The sequence below is a fragment of the Manis pentadactyla genome, chromosome 14, assembly GCF_030020395.1.
Source record: "Manis pentadactyla isolate mManPen7 chromosome 14, mManPen7.hap1, whole genome shotgun sequence".
Classification (NCBI taxonomy): Eukaryota; Metazoa; Chordata; class Mammalia; order Pholidota; family Manidae; genus Manis; species Manis pentadactyla.
The window spans coordinates 6,771,896-6,791,363 of NC_080032.1; the positions used below are offsets into that span (position 1 = coordinate 6,771,896).

At 39.3% G+C, this 19,468-nt stretch overlaps 1 long non-coding RNA gene across 2 annotated transcripts in view; it reads right to left on the reverse strand.

Annotated features, from left to right (window-relative positions):
- Nucleotides 1-19,468, reverse strand: part of LOC130680840 (uncharacterized) — a 37,171-nt gene that overhangs the window by 17,341 nt on the left and 362 nt on the right. For both annotated transcript variants that reach the window (XR_008993872.1, XR_008993873.1), the window contains exon 2: nt 13,851-13,978. This is a non-coding gene — a long non-coding RNA (uncharacterized LOC130680840). The remainder of the gene's footprint in view (nt 1-13,850; nt 13,979-19,468) is intronic.

The following is a 19,468-nucleotide window of genomic DNA, read 5'->3' on the forward strand; positions in this document are numbered from 1 at the left end:
ACATTTCTTTATAATGACTGTTCCATAGTTATACCTGCCCAAGTCCAGTGGCAATTTTCATGCCCTGGGGTTCTGGGTTGGGGTCGCTTCCTTGTGTATTGGGGAAAGTCACATGCTTACCTCTATGTCCTGAAGGGGAACAAAAACCTAATTTCCATGCTCAACTCTAAGTGGAGTTACGCTGGAACTTGGGGCTTGGGGTTGAGAGAAGAGGGGACCTGCCTTTAGTGTCTGACCACCTGTAACCCTCCTCCTGTTGCCTGCAGCTGGCTGGAGTCTGCCAAGATGCACTCTGCCACTCTTTCTGGGAAGCCTGTTTTCTAGGAAGTTGTGATGCAGAAAAGACAAACATGTAAATAACAGAAATGTGATGTAGTGGGCAGGTAGGTGTGGGGAATTCATTTTATTTACAGAGGGTGGAGGACAGCCCTAGCAGAACATCCAAGCAGAACTCCACAACGTTTTACTGGTCTGAGAGTTGGGAGATGGAGCCATGTATCCAACAAAGGACCATGAACTTTGGGAACAGTCCCATCTACATTCACCACCCTCCTTGTATCAGCTTTCACAGGAGGCTAAAATAAAACTCAGTAGCCACCCTGCCTACATGGTGACTATGTCTGACCCCAGGCTGCTTCATCTTAAGGGCTGAAGGAGCCCATCCCTATTCTTAATACAGGGTCTGATCCCCACATAGTGACCAGCAGCTCATTTATGGGCCCACGTGGTCATGGTATTCTTCATCTTCCAGTGCTACAGGCCCCAACCCTGCCCTTCTGACTTCGCTGGCAGTGGCCACCTGCCCTGCCCCCTGACACAGGAAGCTGTGCTTCCAGAACTGTTTTCAGCAGGTGGTTCTCTCCCTCCTCAGACCTGCCTGGACTGGCTAGGGCACTCCAAGGCAATTTGCTATTTACTCTTGGCAAAACTTGGCTCTAGCCCCAATCCTTTGCCACCAGAGGCATCCGTATGCAACTGTCCAGGAGAGACCAGAAGGCGGAGCCAGGAAAATTCAGGTCCTTCAGCTAGACAAAAGGAGTCAAGGACCAAAACTACTTCTTAAGTGACTCTGGTGACTTTCTTCTCACTTGATACACAGAACCAGGGACACTGTTAAAACAGCTGATTGTAAGGTTCATGTGAGTGGAAAGCCAAATGGAATTCATCCATTTATTCATCAACAATTATTTATTAATCACCTATTAGATGCCAGGTGAGTCACTGTATATAGAGTCATTTAGCACACAGTTAAAGTCCCTAACCTCATACATTAGAGTTGAGGAACTGGGAGAATTGGTGAGTGGCAGTCTAGGCACTTGGAACAAAGTTCATAGGACAGGTTCATAGGACTCTGGGAGTGGGAGAGACAAAAAAACAGAGTTTGAAACCAGAAAATTGCTGTCATTCTACAATACAAAAAAAACTGCCAGAGACAGTGTCAGGCTCCATAAAACTGCTAACAGCAATCTAAATGAGAGCACACATCTTAGAATCTAAGGGAAATAGCTTCAAGAACAAGCAGAAACTGAAAACTTGGTTAACGTACTATTTTGGGTCAAAATAATCCAGTGGGGAGAGGGAGCGCATTGGAGGAGATATGAGACAAGATGGGCCACAAGTTGGTGATTCAAAAAGCTGAGTGATAGGTACCTGGAAATTCTCTCTACTTCTGCATATGTTTAAATTTCCACAGGAAAAGTTGATATATATCAACAACTTGGTCAATAACAGCTTCAGTCAAGTTTCACAGAGGATACTCTATTTGTTATGGGAGAAAACTGCTCATCCAAAATTCCTGATGAGTTCAGAACATGCTGAAGCTGTGGGCATTCTCTTCTTCTTTCTCTCACAGATCTCTTGTCAGAGCTGATGATCTTGACCCTTTAAAAAGTGCCTCCTTACCTGTGTTATTTAGAAGAGCAGGGAAGAAAAACTTAAAACATCCCTTGAGGAAAACACTGATAAGTAAATTCTCTCCTCTATTGCCCAATAGAGAAGAAGTGTTTGGTAATAATGATGTTTAGGGAATCCCTGGGGTGGGGGATGAATTCTGTTCTTAGAAGCACTATGAGGTCACTGGGTAACCTTGAACAAGTTCCATAATCTCTGGGAGCTGCTCCTTTCTAAAGATGAGGACATATTACCTATGAAAACAGCACTTCCAAACCCTTGTTTTGGCATGAGAGAAGTTCAAAAAGCATGTTCTTTCCCCTGTGTGTACTTATGAGTATGGTATCTCAGGAATAATAATTTTCAAAAAAGCATACACCAGATTGTAAGGCTGGTCTCTCCCTTGACATCTGGAGAGCTCTGGTTCAAGAAAGAGGTTTTCTTAGCAGGTCTTCTACCCCAGACATTCAATTTACAACTGACAGGAAATATACTGAGTTTGAGATGAGACAGATGGAGTAGTCTTAAGTTTCTGTGAGGATGAACTAAAAGCAGTATTCCCTGATATCTGGGGGGTGCAGCTTGATAGCTATGAGTCTAGATACAGAAGAAACAGTGCAAACAAGGCCACCTACAAAAGTAAAAACCAGTCCAGAAAACAGGGTGAAAAAAGAGCTTGGCAAACCCAAACACATAAGGCAATAAAACAAATACTTTGTAATTATTTTAAATTACAAGGGTACTGATTATATAAATGATCCACACAGAAGTACATGCTCAAAAAAAGTGAAAATTCAAAAATACAAAATACTAGTCACAACATACAAATGCACTACCAATCACAAGCACATTTGGAGTAATAAAAGTAAAGCATTCACTGTGTGGCAACTCCAAATGAAATAATATATGCATAATAGGGGTACCAGAAGGAGAAGAGAGAGACAAAGGGTAGAAAGTCTTTTTGAAGAAATAACTACTGAAAACTTCTCCAGTCTGGGTAAGGAAATAGATACCCAGGTCCTGGAACTACAGAGAGCCCCTAACAAAAGGAACCCCAGGAAAACACCATGACACATAATTAAAATGACAAAGATTAAGGATAAGGAGAGAGTACTGAAAGCAGCCAGAGAGAGAAAAAAGATTACTTATAAGGGAAATCCCATCAGGATATCAGCAGACTTTTCAGCAGAAACTTTACAGGCTAGAAGTGAGTGGCAGAAAATATTTAAGGTATTGAAACAGAAGGACCTTCAACCAAGAATCCTCAACCCAGCAAGAATATCATTCAAATTTGAAGGGGAGATTAAAAATTCCCAGATAAACAAAGGCTAAAGGAATTTACTACCAGTAAACTGGCATTACAGAATATGTTAAAGGAACTTCCAGAGATGGAAATGTTATTAAGCCTTCATAGTTTTCACCAGTGAAAATAAACCCACAGTAAAGGTAGTAGACCAATTACTTACTAAGCAAGTATAAAATTAAAACAAAAGTAGTAAAACCAATTTACGCAAAATCAGTCAAGGAATACACAAAAAATGCAGGCTATAACATCTAATTAGTGTGGAGGAGGAGGAAAAAATTTTAAGTACTTTTAGATTGTGTTTCAAATAGAGCAATCATCAACTTAGTATAAACTGTTATATATAGTTAGGAAGTTATCCATGAACGTTATGGTAACCACAAACCTAAGCCTGTAATAGATATACAAAAACTTAAAAAAGAGAAATCCAGTATCACAACACTAAAGAAAACCATCATGTATGTAAGAGAAGAAAGGCACAGAAAGGAACTACAAAAACAACCAGAAAACAATAAAATGGCAATAAGTACATACCTATTAATAATTACTTTAAATGTAAATGGACTGAATATACCAATCAATGGACAAAGAGTGGCAAAATGGATAAATAAACAAGACCTATCTATATGCTGCCTACAAGAGATTCATTTCAGACCCAAAGACATACACAGAGTGAAAGTGAAGGGATGGAAAAAGATGTTTCATACAAATAATGGGGAGAAAAAAGCAGGAATAGCAATACTTATATCATAAAAAATTGATTTCAAATGAAAGAAAGTAACAAGACACAAAGAAGAACAGCACATAATGATAAAGGGATCAGTCCAACAAGAGGATATAACCATTATAAATATCTATGCACCCAACATAGGGGCACCAAAATATGTAAAACAAATACTAACAGAATCAACTCATTCATATTAGGAGACTTTAACATATCACTTATATCAATTGAAAGATCAACCAGACAAAAATGAAATAAGGAAACAGAGGCACTGAACAACACATTATATCAGATGGACTTAACAGATATCTATTAACAGATAGATAAACAAAAGCAGAAAGACATACATTTTTCTCAAGTGTACATGGAATGTTCTCCAGAATAGGTCACATACTAAGTCACAAAAAGAGCCTCAATATTCAAACAGATTGAAATTGTATCAAGCAACTTCTCAGACCACAGTGATATGAAACTAGAAATAAATTACACAAAGAAAACAAAAAAGCCCACAAACAAATGGAAGCTAAACCACATGCTTCTAAAAAATCAATGAATCAATAAGCAAATCAAAGCATAAACCAAGCAACACCTGGAGACAAATGAAAATAAAAATACAACAGTACAGAATTTGTGGGATGCTGCAATAGCAATTCTAAGAGAGAAGTACATAGCAATACAGGCCTACCTCAAAAACAAGAACAATCCCAAATAAACAGTCTAAACTCACAAAGGAACTAGAAAAAGAAGAACAAAGGAAACCCAAATTTACTAGGAGTGACATAATAAAGATCAGAGGAGAAATAAATATATAGAAAAAAATACTATTCTATAGAAAAGAATAAGCCAATAGAAAAAAAAAATCAATGAAACCAAGAGCTGGTTCTCTGAGAAAATAAACAAAATGGACAACACCCCTAGCCAGATTTATCAAGAAAAAAAAGATGACACAAATAAAATCAGAAACAAAAAAGGAATAGTCACAACTGACAACACAGAAATACATAAAATTATTAGAGAATTCTATGAATATATGCCAGTAAGTTGGACAACCTAGAAGAAATGGACAACTTCCTAGAAAAAAACAACCTTCTAAAGACTGACTCAGGAAAAACAGAAAATCTGAACAGATCAATTACCAGTAATGAAATTGAATTGGTAATCAAAAAACTCCCAACAAAATCCTAGGACCAGATGACTCACAGCTGAATTCTAACAAGTATTTAAAGAAGAGCTAATACCCATCCTTCTTAGAGTATTCCAAAAAGTAGAAGAGGAGGGAATACTTTTAAACTCACTCTATGTGGCCAGAATCAATCTAATACCAAAATCAAACAAAGACATGCCAAAAAAGGAAACTTTTAGACCAATATCCTGATGAACATAGGTGAAAAACTCAATAAAATATTAGCAAACTGAATTTTAAAATATGTCAAAAGAATCACCCATCATGATCAAGTGGGATTTATTCCAGAGATGCAAGGATGGTACAATATTTGTACCTCAATCAATGTGATACACCAGATTAACAAAACAAAGGACAAAAATCATAAGATCATCTCAATAGATGCTGAAAAAGCATTTGGACAAATTCAACATCCATTCATGATAAAAACTCTCAACAAAATGGGTATAGAGGGCAAGTACCTCAACATAATAAAGGTCATATTACAACAAACCCACAGCCAACATTATACTTAACAGCAAGAAGCTGAAAGCTTTTCCTTTAAGATCAGGAACAAGACAAGGATGTCCAGTCTCACCACTTTTATTCAACACAGTACTAGAACTCCTAGCCATGGCAACCAGACAAAACAAAGATAAAAGGCATGCAGATTGGTAAGGAAGAAGTTAAACTGTCACTATTTGCAGATGACATGATATTATACATAGAAAACCCTAAAGACTCCACCAAAAAATTATTAGGACTAATAACTGAGTTCAGCATAGTTGCAGGATACAAACTTAGTACACAGAAATCTGTTGCATTCCTATATAGTAACAAAGGACTGGCAGAAAGAGAAATCAGAAAAACAACTCCATTTACAATCGCATCAACAAGAATAAAATACCTAGGAATAAACCTAACCAAGGAGGTGAAAGACCTATACTCTGAAAACTAGAAGACACAAAAAGATGGAAATCTATTCTGTGCTCATGGATAGGAAGAATCAATATTGTCAAAATGGATATCCTGCTTAAAGCAATTTACAGATTCAGGGAAATCCCTATCAAAATACCAAAGCCATTTTTCAATGACCTAGAGCAAATAATCCTAAAATTCATATGGAGCCACAAAAGATCCTGAACACCCAAAGCAATCTTGAGAAAGAACAAAGCTGGGACTATTATGCTCCTGGACTTCAAGCAATACTACAAAGCTACAGTAATCAAAACAGTATGGTACTGACACAACAGACCCATAGATCAATGGAACAGAATAGAGAGCCAAGATATAAATCCATGCATATATGGTCAATTAACATATGATAAAGGAGACATGAATATACACTGGGGAAAAGAAAGCCTCTTCAATAACTGGTGTTGGGAAAACTGAACAGCTACATGCAAGAGAATGAAACTAGATTACTGTCTAACTCCATACTCAAAAGTAAACTCAAAATGGATTAAAGACTTAAATGTAAGACATGAGACATAAAACTTTTAGAAGAAAACAGAGGCAAAAATCTCTTTGACAAGCAATTTTTTCCTGTACACACCTCCTTGGGCAAGGGTAACAAAATAAAAAATGAACAAGTGGGACTACATCAAACTGAAAACCTTCAGTGCAGCAAAGGACACCACCAACAGAACAAAAAGGCAACTACAGTATGGGAGAATATATTCATAAATAATTCATGCAATAAGGGGTTAACATCCAAAATATATAAAGAACTCACATACCTCAACACCAAGATAACAAATTACCTGATTAAAAAATGGGCAGAACATTTTTCCAAAGACGAAGTATAGATAGCCAACAGGCACATGAAAAGATGTTCTACATTGCTCATGTCAGGGCATGCAAATCAAAACCACAATAAGATATCACCTCACACCAGTCAGAATGGCCACCGTATTCAAAAGACAAGAAATAACAAGTGTTGGTGAGGATATGGAGAAATGGGAACACACCTACATTGTTAGTGGGAATGTAAACTGGTGCAGCCATTGGGGAAAGCCGTATGGAGGTTTCTCAAAAAACTAAAAATAGAAATACCATACAAGCCAGTCATTCCACTTCTAGGAATTTACCCAAAGAAAACAAAATCCCTGATTCAACAAATATATGCACCCCTATGTTTACTTTTGCATTATTTATAATAGCAAAGATGTGGAAGCAACCAAAGTGTCCGTCAATAGATGAACAGATAAAGAAGTGGAATATTATTCAGCCATAAAGAATGAAATCCTGTATTTGCAACAACATGGATAGATCTAGAGGGTATGCTAAGTGAAATAAATCAGGTGGAGTAAGACAAATACCATATGATTTCACTTATGTGTGGGATATAAAAATAAAACAAAATGAACAAAACAGCAGTAGACTCATAGACACTGAGAGGTGACTGGTAGTTACCATGGGGGAGGGCTTGGGATGGGTGGGTAAAGGGGGATAAAGGGGCACAAAAATTCTCAATCATAATATAAGTTGGTCATGGGGATCATAGCACAGCATGGAGAATATAGCCAATGATTCTGTAACATCTTCCTCTGCTGGTAGAGAGTAGCTGTACTAGTGGGGGTTAGGATTTAATAATACGGGTAACTGTTGTGTTGTGTACTTGGAACCAATATAAGATTGTATATCAATGACACTTTAATGAAGTAAACCTTAAATCCACTAAAAAAATAAAATAAAAAATTAAAGTGAAACATTTACAGAGCTACAGTAATCAAAGACAGCATGGTCCTGGGATAAGAACAAACACATAGCTATGGAACAGAACTGAGTTCAGAAATCATACATCAATGGTCATAATTTTTGACAACAGTACCAGGACCACTTAATGGGGAAAGGGTGGTCTTTCAACAAAAGGTGCTGGGGCAGCTGGATGTTACACACGCAACATGTAACACCAAAAACCCAAGCAATCAAAGAAAAAACACATTGATTAGACTACATCAAAATAAAAAACTTTGTGCACCAAAGGACTACAATGAAAGTGAGAACACAACCTACAGATTGGGAGAAAATATCTCATATATCTGATAAAAGTATAGTATCCAGAATATGTAAAAAACTTCCAACTCAACAAAAAGGCAAACAACCCAATTTAAAAATGTGCAAAGGGCTACAAAACATATTTCTCCAAAGAAGATAAACAAATGGCCAGCAAGTACATAGAAAGATGCTCAACATCTTTTCCTCAGTCATTGGGAAAAACAAATCAAAACCACAATGAGATACTGCTTTACCCCACAAGGATGGCAAAATTAAAAAAAAAAAAAGTGGGGGTTGGAGGAGGAAGAACTAGTGTTAGCAATGATATGGAGGAATTGGAGCACTCACACATTGCTGGTGGGGTTGTAGAAAACAGTTTGATGGTTCTTCAAAAGGTTAAACGTAGGATTACCCAGGAATATCTATTCCTAAGTATATATCCAAAAGAATTAAAAACAGGTATTAAAAAAAACCTGTACACAAATGTTCGTAGCAGCATTATTCATAATAGCCAAAAGGTGGGAACAACCCAAATATTCACCAACTGATGAATGGATAAACAAAATGTAGTATACAACCATACAAAGAGATATTAGTCAGCCATAGGAAGGTATGAAATACTGACATGCGCTACAACATCGATGAATCTTGGAAGCATGATGCCTAGTAAAAGAAGCCAGACACAAAAACGCAAATGTAGTGTGATTCTATTGATATGAAATGTCCAGAGTAGTCAAACCCATAGACACAGAAAGTAGATTAAGGTCTGCCAGAGGGTGGAGGGAGAGGAGAATGGGGAGTGCCTGCGAACTGGCAGCAGGCTTTTTTCTGAGGTGATGAAAGTGCTCTGGAATGAGGTAGTGGGGATGGCTGCACAACTTTGTGAAAATACTAAAAGATGCTGAATTGTACAGTGTAAAGTGGTGAATTTTATGGTATATGCATTGAAAAAAACTACAAGAAATGTAGAAAATAAGTTTTTGTGTTGTTAAATTTTCTTAAGTTCATTACAATTTGCTTTTAAATATACCTGTGTCTTAGTGGTGAAGGAACCTACTGACTTCTGAAGGCTTCTGTGCCCCTCTCTTTGCAACTCGTTTGTCACCATTAGTGCCCACCTCATCCTCAACCCCCAAGTGCATACCAAACCCTGGCCATTACCCACTCCAGGCTGCCAGGCTCTTCCATACTCCAGTACCTGTGCTCGTGCTGTTCCTTCCACCTGGAAGGAGGGAGACGTGTGTCCTCTGTCTACCTCGTCCAATCCTATCTTGTCTGTTAATATCCAACACATCACTGGTGCCTTGAAGCCTCTCTAACTGCACTCTGCCCCACGTCAGAAAACACTTTCTCTGCACCTCTTTCAGTATGCCCCTCTACAGTGATGTTTCGTTTACTCTGCTCTAAAGGTTTGGTCTCAAATTTGGTCCCTCTTCTTCCCTTTTCCTTCTCCACCCCAGATCAGGACCCCGAGGAGGCACAACTTTTCTATTCCCTCTCAAGCACCAGTGTAGTGCTTAGAACAGAGTTGGAAGAGATGAAACTAACATTTACTGAATGCCTCATAAGTGTAGGGCAATAGAACAAACTTGACAACCACCCTGTGAAGTGTATATTGCTATCCCATTTTATAGATGAACAGAAGGGTTCACAGAGTTTTGAGTAACTTTCCCAAGATCATTCAATTGTCATTCATTGTTAAGTGATGGAGTGGAGGAGTTGACATCGAAGTTGGACTTCTGCCTCTCAATTCCAGGGTTCTCTCTGTCAGTACATTGAGGTGGTTTATTGGCCCAAGCAGTGGGGTCAGACTGCCTGGTATATATCCTGGCTCTTCCTCCTATTCCATCTTTGTGGCTTTAGGCAATTTACTTACCTTCTTTATGACTTATGATTTACAAAATGGGGATAACAATAGTACCTACACATATGTTTTTTTATGAACAATAGGTGAGACAGTATAAGAGCATTTAGAACAGTATCTGGTACACATTGAGCGCTCAATAAATGTTAAGTATGATGTTTGTTACTGTCCCATGTTGAGCTACTGTTTGGTAAACACTGGCTGGCTGGCTAAAATGTATATCATTCTATGTAGAGGTTGCTGGATTATCCATCCCACTGTCAGATCAGGGCTGGAATCTCTTAGGAATCCAGAGAGGGGTAGTAAATCTCTAACAAGTACAAGTACTAAAGTGATAACACTTTGATATTTTAAAGACTCTTTGAGCTGACAATGGCCACGAAATCAGGAGGAAGCCAAATATTTTCAACTCTATTTCCAGGTAATTTGGATTTGCTTACACCATCCAGGAGAACATAAACAAAAGCAAAGGGTCAGGTATGGTCTAGTTTCTGATCTTGTATGGTGGCAGTTAACAACATCAATAATATTAATAATAATAGCAGAAGCTCTTAATGTGCGTGAGGCACTCTTCTAAATGCTTCACATGCATTGACAGCTTAATGTTTATTTGAGGAGATTTTCCTACTATATCCAAGAGAGCAGAAACTCAGGGCAAAAAGCTTGTTACTGGCTGATGGCAGAGCCACTCCAGGAGTGGAAGGCTTTCCATAAATCTGATGACTTGTGAAGGTGACAAAAGGTTAGGCCACTCAGTGTTGGAAAGGACAAGATCCTAGAAAGTGGGAACGCTTTACCACTGCCTGGGTAGCAACAGCCTGGCTGCAGCTGGGCAGAATTTCAATTTCTAATGTCAGGATAATAAGGAAGCTGCTGCCAATACTGCATAAAACTCAAGAACACTTAGCAGTGATGGCTGACTTCCAACTGAGCCATTAAGGTAAATGTAGAAGAAAGCTCCAGGTAGAAATATCATTAGGAACTCACAACACAGTGAGTATTTGAAGCTGGTACTTAACCTCCTATTACTGAACTCAGGGTCTTGCCAGGCTGGGGCCAATCTGAGTCCGTTTAGGACAACCCCCCACCCCCCGCAAAACACTGCTCATTTTTGTTATCTGGGCTTCACAGAGGGTGAGAAGGGCAGCAATCAGATCTTATGGCTGCGCCTCAGAGTAAAAAGATGTTGATTTCTCTTGTCCTTGTATTTCCTTTCAGCCACAATCACTCTATGATCTTCTTTGGGATTCTTTTTTCTTCTCTCTCCATTTTACTGTAACAGAGTTTGAAGAATATATAACATTTGTTAGTATTTCCCACAATACAAATTCTTTAAAAGGAGATGGATGGAGCCCACCCAAGAGATGGGTAAAGAAAGTTTTGAAGAGAATAGTCCCAATGACAGGGCAGAACGAGGGAGTCGGCCGGGAGGGCACTGAGACGGTAAAAGGAATGATGACAGTCCTGGCGCAGAAGGTGCTCAAGAACTGTGTGCTCACTGAAATAATAAGCCTAACAGTCCAGTGAGACACCAGCTTTCTAAGGGTGGATCAGAGAGATTTTCCCAGCTACCTTCTTATTCCCCCACCCAGGATATGTTTAATAAATAAACATCTGATTTTCATATTGTTTACACATACACAAAAGCTAACTACAACCTTCTTTGATAAAGTAATTCACGTCAATTCAGGCTTGGCACACCTGAGATACACAGATGAGCTTCTTAACATTTTGAAGACATAGCAAAGATTAGGGCAAAAGCATTGCTCTGCTAAAGTCAACCCGCAGAGCCCTTCCGTGCCATGTGACCTGACTGCAGGGACTAGTCCAACACCCCAACTCCAACCCCAGGGCACTTTTACCATGTCAGTGCCCTTTCTATTTCCTGCTCCCTCTTCCTGACAGTGTAAACTCCTGGGCTCCATCTCTCAACTCCCCTGCGGATCACAAATGCTCTTGATAAGCTATGAAGTCCACCATATGCTCATTCCCCAGTCTCTCCCCCTCTGCTTGGCTTCATGGAGTTCACACACTCTTGTTATGCTCATAAATTCTAAGGCTAAACCCAAAACTCCTTTGTGCCTTCTTGCCAGCCTGCTTCTGTTCTAGTACCGTCTTTGCTCACCCTGACTTACCTGAGTCTTACTGATTTTTCTGTTCAACTGGCCCATCACTAGTCCCATATCAAACTGCCGGCTAGTCATTTCTATGTGCATACCTTAACCCTTATGTCAAACTTAAAACCACGGAAGCCAAATCCAACACTTATTCCCAAGTCAGCCCCCTTCTTAATCTTCCTGGCATGGCTCCTGACCAATTAGACTGGTTGCACAGCCACTCAGAAATCTACCTGCGAGGAGTCCAAATGAGTGGCCCAGAAGACCCCATTTAACTGCATTTTGCTCTACTGTGCCTCGCAGATTATTGAATTCTTTACAAATTGAAGGTTTGTGGCCACCTTTGTCGAGTTCCATTAGTGCCCTTTTCCAACAGCATTTGCTCACTTCATATCTCTGTGTCACATTTTGGAAATTCTCATGATATTTCAAACTTTTTCATTATTATTATATGTTATGTGGATCTGCAATCAGTGACCTTCGATGTTACTATTGTCATCGTTTTGGAGCACCACAAACTGCACCCATATAAAATAGCATACTTAATTGAAAAATGTGTGTGTTCTGACTGTTCCATCATCTGGCTGCTACCCCATCTCTCTCCCTTTCCTTGGGCCCCCCTATTCCCTGTGACACAACAATATTGAAATGAGGGCAATTAGTAACTCTACAATGGCCTCAAAGTGTGCAAGTAAAAGAAAAGTTATACATCTCTCACTTTAAATCAAAAACTAGAAATGATTAAGCTTATTGAGGCAGGCATGTCTAAAGCTAGGACAGGCCAAAAACTAGGCCTCTTGCATGAATCAGCCAGGTTATGAATGCAAAGGAAAAGTTCTTGAAAGAAATTAAAATGCTACTGCAGTAAACACAAATGGTAAGAAAGTGAAACAGCCTTACTGCTGATGTGGAGAAAGTTTTTGCCGCCTGGATAGAAGATCAAACCAGCCACAACATTCCCTTAAGCCAAAGCCTAATCTACAGCAAGGCCCTAACTCTAATTCTATGGCACCTGAGAGAGGTAAGAAAACTGCAGAAGAAAAACCTGAAGCTAGCAGAGGTTGGTTCATGAGGTTTAAGACAGAAGTTGTCTCCACAACATAAAAATGCAAGGTGGAGCAGCAAGTGCTGATATAGAAGGTGCAGCAAGTTATCCAGAAGATCTAGCTGAGATAATAAATGAAGGTGGCTACACAAAACAACAGACTGTCAGTGTAGATGAAACAGCCTTATATTGGAAGAAGATGCCATCAAGGACTTTGCTAACTAGACAAAAGTCAATGTCTGGCTTCAAAGCTTCAAAGGACAGGCTGATTCTCTTGTTAGGGGCTAATGCAGCTGGTGATTTTAAGTTGAAGCCCAAGCTCAATTTTCTTTATGAAAATCCTAGGTCCATAAAGAATTATGCTACATCACTCTGCCAGTGCTCTATAAGTGGTATAAAAAAGCCTAGATGACAGCACATGCAACATGATTTGCTGAATGTTTTAAGCCCACTATTGAGACCGACTGCTAAGAAAAAGATTCCTTTCAAAACATTACTACTCATTGACAATATGCTCTGAGGTCACTCCAGAGTTCTGATGGAGACTGACAATAAGATTAATGTTGTTTTCATGCCTGCTAACACAACATCCATTATTCAGTTCATGAAGTAATCAAGAAGTAATTTTGAATTTCAAGTCTTATTATTTAAGAGATTCATTTTGTTAGGCTAAAGCTGCCATAGATAGTGATTCTTACGATCGATCTGAGCAAAGTAAACTGAAAACCTCCTGGAAAGGATTCACCATTCTAGATGCCATTAAGAACACTTGTGATTCATGGGAAGAGGTCAAGATAGCAACATTAACGGAAGTTTGGAAGAAGCTGATTCCAACCCTTGGATCCCCATCCAAGACTTAGGTGGAGGAAGTAACTGCAGATTGGTGGAAATAGAAAGAGAACTAGAATTAGAGGTAGAATCTAAAGATGTTACCTAATTGCTGCAATCTCATGATAAAACTTTAACAGATGAGGAGTTGCTTCTTATGACTGAACAAAGAAAGTGGTTTCTTGAAATGGAATCTACTCCTGATGAAGATGCTGAGAAGACTGTTGAAATGACAGCACAGGATTTAGAATATTACATAAATTTAGTTGATAAAGCAGCAGCAGGGTTCGAAGAGCTGACTCCAATTTTGAAAGATGTTCTACTGTGGGTAAAATGCTATCAAACAGTATCGCATGCCACAGAGAAATTGTCAAGCAATGTGGCAAACTTCACCGTTGTCTTATTTTAAGAAATTGCCACAGCCACCCCAGCCTTCAGCAGCCACCACCCTGATCAGTCAGAAGCTTTATTATGGCGGCCTGGAATCAAACCCGCGGTATTTCCAAGATATGCCAGTACTGAGTCCCATGTCAGCTGCGCTCATATTCCTTCCAGCCACTTTTGGTCCTTCTCAGCTAAACTTCTTGAAGGGGTTATCTGCTCTCACTGTCTCCCTTCATTATTTCCTCATTTCCTCTTCCTTCCACAATCCATACATGTAGCTCTCCACCATCATCACCAAAATTCCTCCTGACAAAGTCAAGCAATGGCCCCCTTGTTGCTAAAACCAATGGATTCTTTTTTAGCTATCTTATTCAAAGGTCCAGTTAGCATTTAACAATGGTGACCACCCCCTCCTTCCTGAAACACTCTCTTCCCTTAGCTTCTCTAACACCATACTCCCCTGATTGCAATCCACCCACCTTTGGCTACATTTTCTCTACCTCCCGCAAACCTGCTTTTCCTCCTCCTGTTCCGTATCTCAGAGAATGGCGCCACCATCTCCTCAATGGCAAACCAGAAACCAACAAGCCTCTAAAGTAAATTGTATTATCATCCCAATTTTCAGATTAGGAAACAGAGATATAGGGTGGTTAAGTAACTTGCATGAAGTCACATAGTTATTAGGTGGCAGAGCAGGATTCAAACCCAGTGGCCTGACTCAGTTCTGGGGCCTGTTCTTTTACCTAGATCCTCTCTTCTCTAGCTCACTGTAGTGGCCTTGCAGTGATCCTTGCTGGCCTTCCTCTAGGCCTCCACCTTGTGGCCTGAGTGATCTAAAACATACCTCTGCCTCTTGTCACTCTCTTGCTTAAAGCTCTTTACTGGCTCCCAACTGCCTTCAGGAAAACCTCCACACCCCGGAACCTCCTTAACCTGGTCAGCAAGTGTTACCTCTTTGGCTTCATGCTTTTGTATTTTGGCCTCTTTTTAATCAGCACCCTGACTGCTCTGCTAGCCACAGCGACAGCCTATACTTCCAGGCTTCTGCACATTGCCTGACCTGCCAAGTACAAACTTCTTCCCTCTTCAGACTCTACTTTTCCTGAAAAGCCTTTTCCGACTTCCTAAAATTAGGCCATATGCCCCTTTCCTGTGAGCTCCCACAGCCCCCAGGGCTAATCTCTACTGTAGCACATTTCACTGTATTGTTTTGCCTGTCTACTACTACCTGCTCCATCACAAAATCATGAGGTTTATTGAGAACAAGGACCTCCTAGGGTTCATGGTGGTATCCTCAGTACTCAGCTGAGTGCCTGCCTGGTGCACAGCAGACATTTAATAAATAATCATTGAATCAATAAAACTTCATTTTTATCACACTCTTTAACACCTACTTATAAATGCCCTATGTTGTATTTATTTTCATATGTTTTTAGCCTGGTCTTTAACACCAGACTTTAAGTTTCTGGAAGACAGCAAATATACTCAGTACTTCTAAGTTAGAGGTTCCTGACACTAGAACCAACACAGCTAATGCTTACTCAGGGCCCAATGAATGCCAACAATATGATGATGTAGGTACTACTTTTTTCTCTCTCCCCCCATATGTGTCAGATTTGGTAGCTTCCCTAAAATGACATTGCTAGCAAGTGTCAGAGCTGGGATTTGAATGCTGACACTGGGGCCTGTACTCCTAGCCACTATAACAACAGGCTAAGGAAACCTAGAACTGCAGATGCTAAGTAATTCTCCCACAATCATACTGTAGCGCTGAGGCCGGAGGCCAGGTTTTGGGCCGAGCTTGCATTCTCACTTATTTGTCATAACGCTTATACTGGCTGTTGATAAAATTTAAAAGCTGCAGATACAGTCTACTGAGATTGGAGAATATTAGATTCCCTTCCCAAAGAGGTATAATTGTAGCTTAGTGGGTTTACCTTAAATATTGACAGCCTCGGCTTACCAATCAATTAAGTTTATAGCCTCCAGCATTTACCCTGGACTCTGAAGACTTTTCCTCATGGCAAAAGCCATGTTTCTTAAGGCTGGCCTCCAAATCAAAATAGATTCTCATTCAGGAATTCACTCTTCCCTTATTTCTCAAAACCAGTGATGTGATGTTCCCAAGTGCCCTGCTTTGTGGCTCCTCAGTTTCCAGTGTGGAGTAGCTTGTTTCTGAAAGTAAACTGCAATTCACAAGCCTTCTTGGCCATCTTACTGTTTACCCTTAAAAAACTACTATTCTCAGTTACCAAAGGGAAAGGGACTGGGGAGGATGGGTGGGAAGGGAGGGATACGGATGGGGAAAAAGAAAGGGGGCATTACGATTAGCATGTATAGTGCGTGGGGGGCACGGGGAGGGCTGCGCAGCACAGAGAAGACAAGTAGTGATTTTACAGCATCTTACTACGCAGATGGACAGTGACTGTGAAGGGGTATGTGTGTGGGACTTGGTGAAGGGGGGAGCCTAGTAAATATAATGTTCTTCATGTAATTGTAGATTAATGATACCAAAATAAAAAAAAAACTACTATTCTCTATAGGCTTACTGGACTTTTTCCTTACATGATATTCTGCCTTTCCCCTTAACATCAAACATTCATTAAACACCAAAATGAAAATAACCTAATTCATTGAAGGCCATAATTTCAAAGACAGCATCCTTGGGGTTTAGATATTTTGACTGGAATATTAGTTCCGTAACAAGCTTCATAAAATCATCCCCTGCTCAGTTTGCAGTTACACACTGGATTAGTACCGTATTAATATGAAACTGACAGTCAAACATCCCTGAAATATTTAGTTAAATGAGTATTATATTTCACAGTATTGTCTTTAGGGATATAAAAAATCCAAAATGAGTATTTGAGCAGGACTGTGTCATATTATTATTGCAGTTAATATTTCCAGAAGAAACCTGAAGTTTGGAGTAACTATAGGCCATAAAATATGGCCATGTTGTACCAATACATGAACCAAAGTTCAAATCAGGATCATGAGTAAAAGACCAAAACAGTATCAAGGATGATGACAGACCCATCTCTGAACTAAATTTGATTTCCCTGACAAAGGAAGGCACTGAACCTATTATAAGAATATGCCTTAGAAAGACAGAGAAACAAGTGTGTCATTCCCCAAAAAGATCAAATCATGCTGATAAATGTCTTAGTTACAAGGGAGAAAAAGCAGAGATGACTAAGCTGAAAACAATCTCCCTTGGCTTGTCATATCTGTTATTGGCAGTGCTGTTACTGACAAGACATATGGCACAAAATATGATTTTGCTGTAAATTAGGGAAGATAGCAGTTTTTAAAATAGAAAAATTCCATGATTACAGCAACAGGTAAAGAAGCTTGGGCTTCTCAGGAAGAAATACTGGCACCCCTACACAGTAGATAATCTACCTCTCTTACCCTATTCCACTATTTTTTTTTTAACACTTAAGGCCACCTGACACTGTATGTATTTATCAGTTGTCTTTCCCAACTACAATGTAAATTCTATGAGGGCAGAGATTTCAAATATTTTGTTCATAGGTATATTCACAGTGCACTATCTAGCATGTAGTAGGTTCTCAAAATATTTGTAAAATTTAAGAAAAGTTTGTACTCTGACAATGGTGCAAGTGCTGGCCTGTGTATAATCTGTCTCTCTTGTGATCAGAGGGAAAAGTATTATAATCTCCAGGTAGCCCTTCCAGGTCTGAAGAGGAGCATTTCACCGGACAATAGCTGAGCACTCATTGCATACAAAGGTCACAGAGTAGGTGCTGAATGATCAATCAAAAAGAACCCCCTGTTACTCTGAAATTAAAATTTGCTTTGTCATTTTCTCATCCCTATGTATTTTATGTAATGAAACAAAATACACATCATATAGCTTTTGCAATGTAAGAGTATTTAGAACCCCCAAGGAAAATTATACAAAAAAACGTTCCCCTTCAGCCTTTTGCCTATAGAAATATCCTGCTGGTTTCCTGAAAACAGTGTAAGCTTTCTTTAGCAAGTGAAATATCACCCCATTACTCTATCTCCCTTACCATATTTCCCTTTTTTTAAATAACATTCAAGGCCACCTGACATTGTATATATTTATTATTTGTCTTTCCCACCCAGAATGTAAACTCCATGAAGGCAGAGATTTCAAAATTTTGTTCACAGATATATTTTCAGTATCTGGAACATTATCTAGCATGTGGTAGGTTCTCAAAATATTTGTAAAATTTTAAAAAACTTTAAAAAACACCCCTGAGTATTATGTTAGAATTAAGTCCTAAAATTTTGGCCTGTGTCTATGTGAAGTGACCTGACTTTCTGCAAATCTGTGACATAATTCCCAGTGTAGATCAAGTCAGGATCAGAAGCTTGTCAGGATCAGAGATTGGAGAGTGATTACAAAAACAAAGCAACATGTCTTATTAAATGGACTGAAGAAAGCAAACACTGTCAGCAAATTTCTCCAAAGAGTAAACTAAATTTACATCTCCATTCTTTCCATGTCTGAAATCTGACTGAACTCAAATTCTTTCTGATTAGTTGGATTGACATTAGCTTTCTTCCTCGATATAAAGTTTTGAAACTACTGTGAAGTTTTTTTTCTCCTCCCTAAATTACCGCCTGCAAGATGCAAGCCTCAGACTGAAACAGTCTTCCATTTCTATTTTGAGATTTGCCTGAGTCACAGGGTAGTCTTGGAGAATCACTCTGCTCTATCTCTTAGTTTACAGAGGCTGCCTGGGAACTTGAACTGTCAGCCAAACAGGAAGAGGGCCCTTCTGCCTAACTCCAAACAGCTGAACTCATATGGATGTGGTGAGGTTTAGTGATGGATATAAATCACTGCAAATGGATTTCCCATAGGGTTGGGAGGAACAGCAAACATTTTACTTAACTTCCTCTGTATGAATTCAGGTCTGGTAGAAAGCACAGACTATTAAATAATATAGCTGAGCAAATGTCCCAATGTTTGCCTGACATGTGTTTTCAACTGAAGAGACCCTTTCTACTATATATGACACCCAGATATAAGCAAGGGAATGTGCCTGATCTGACCCTGGCAAAGTTACACTGTTTAAAAAGGAGTTAGTGTTCATAAACAGGTATAAACCACAAGGCTGTTTTTTAAAAGTGGGTATAAAGAGTACTTCCACC